Below are 2,272 nucleotides of genomic sequence, written 5' to 3' on the forward strand. Positions count from 1 at the left end.
GCGGGGTGGGTGCCGGCTGGGACCTCTCTGCGGGGGCGGGCCCGGGGCCTGGCCTGGGCGGGGGGCGCTCTTCCGACCCGGGCTCTGTCCGCCGGCGGCGGGAGACAAGGCACAGTCAGGGGCGGGGGTGCCCGGCGGGCAAAGGGGAGCCCCCCGCCTCCCCCCGGCGCGGCGCCTCGGGGGGACGTGGGGGGACCGTCCCTCCCCCCGCTCGCACGGCAACCCCCGCCTCGCCCCGCGGGTGGGAACGGGGAGCCGGCCCGGAGCGCATCCTGCCGGCTCCCGCATCACACAAAGGGCAGAAAGCACCGGGCTGGGACAACGGAGCTGCCGGTTTGTTCCCCGAGAGAGGAGCCTGGGGAAGGCAGGAGGAGAACCCCGGGCGGGGTGACTCCAACAAGCGGGACAGCATCCCCGAGCGTCCGCTTCCCCGTGAGAACTTTCTCTTTTTGGGATGCAGAGACCGGGGAAAGCAGGCTGGGACTTTCTACGCAAGGTACCGGCCAGACTTGAGGGCTGTCCCGCCGGCCCGCCTGACCCCGTGCGTTGTCTCCCGGCCCCCCATCGCCGCCGCGGGGGAGGGAGCGCAGCCCACCGCCCACCCCGACCCCCGGGGCGCTGCCAGCGCGGGGGATGCGCGGCCGCGCCGGCCCCTGCCCACGGGAGCCGCTCCCCGGCCACTCTTCCTCCCGCTCCTTGTCTTTCCTTTGCCTTCCCCGCGCCCCTCGCCTTTGAACCCCCGCCAGCTCCCGGGGTGTGAAGTGTCTGTCACCTCACCCCTTTCTCTCTCCCGAGGGTTTTGTTCCCCACGAGCTCCCGCTCGGCGCTTTCCCGCTGGGCTGGGAGCGCCCCAGGGCTCCCGTGTGCCCCCCCGAGCCGGCGTTACCTAGAGACACTCGCTGCGCTTTTAACCACGCAGCACCCCTCGGGCTGCCGCCGCCCGAGCCAGGAGCGCAGGGCCCTAAGGGCTGTAAATTAGGAGGAAATAACTACCCTTGTCAAAGCTCTTTTCTTCCTCCGTGCACTTTACATTCAGCCCCGAGTGACACCCCTCCCCACCCTGTAATACGAGGAGGAAACCGTGAAATACTCCATTGTGATTGTGACTTCTTCAGGCGAGTTTCGAAACCTTCATTTACCCGGGAGGGACTGCGGAGGGGGAAGCTCCATTCAATTAAAAAGTTTCGTGCTGGATTTCCACCGCCGGTTAGCTGGCGATTTTTTTTTGGGGGGGGGTGTGTGGGAGGGATCGCCCCGAGCCGCACGGTCACTCCAGCAAATATCCACGAGATCGCGTGAGATTCACCTCCGAAGAAACCGTCTGGTCTGCTTTAGTCCATTGTTTTTAACCGGGGCTTGACTCCAGCATACAACGGTCTCCACGGAGGAGAGAAAAATAGGGCGAAGAATGTAATCGAGTGAAGCGGCTTGGATAAAAGTTAGCGATTCATTCCCAAACTTTTTTTTTTTTCCTGGAGGAAAAAAAAATCCTATCCCAGCACACCAATCCCCCTACATAAACCAGTGTTTTACGCCCTTTCCCTGGGAAATATCCTCTCACGGATCCCATCGTATCCACTAATTACAAGTTAAGTAATTACAGCGTTGTTAACCGGCCGCTCTAAGGTGAGCGGCATCTCCGCCCGGGGCGGACTATCGCGACAGTGCTGCCCCGGATAACTGTCCCTCTACATACTGTCACAGCCCAACGCCCTCGCTTTCTCGCCTCTTTCCAAGACTGAAACTTCTTGTCGCAGCTCTTAAGGCGAGAAGGCAAAGGCGAGAGGCGCGGCGGGGGCAGCGCAGCCTCCCCGCCCGTGCCGGGGCACCGCGGCCCCTCGTTACCGCTGCTGACCTCCGGAGGGAAAAGTGCACATTTCCGAGGAGCACACGCGGGGCAGGCGTGCCGTGCCAACATCCCGTCTCATTTCAATAAAATATGTCACATTCCAGCAATTACCTCTTGGGCGAGCTCTTTGGGCTGCCGAGGGGCGCTGCCGTCTCCCAAAGTGGGATGAGCTCAACCTGCCCCGCCGTCCCTATTAGACAGCTGAACTTGTGCAAACAGAACCACCTATTTCCCAAGCGCGGCTAAAGGAAGGAGACAAATTGCTGCCATTCATCACCGGCGCTGTAAACTCCCCGCCGCCGCCGGCAGCATCATTTCCATGACAACAACTAGCAGAAATACCTTAGTACCACCGGCTCCCGTTCGAGCGCAGCCCTCCCGTTTGCCGGGGGCAGCGGTGCCCCGCGCACGGCAGGAGTTGCC

The sequence above is a fragment of the Zosterops lateralis genome (genome assembly GCF_965231275.1).
Source record: "Zosterops lateralis genome assembly, chromosome: 1".
NCBI classification, from domain to species: Eukaryota; Metazoa; Chordata; class Aves; order Passeriformes; family Zosteropidae; genus Zosterops; species Zosterops lateralis.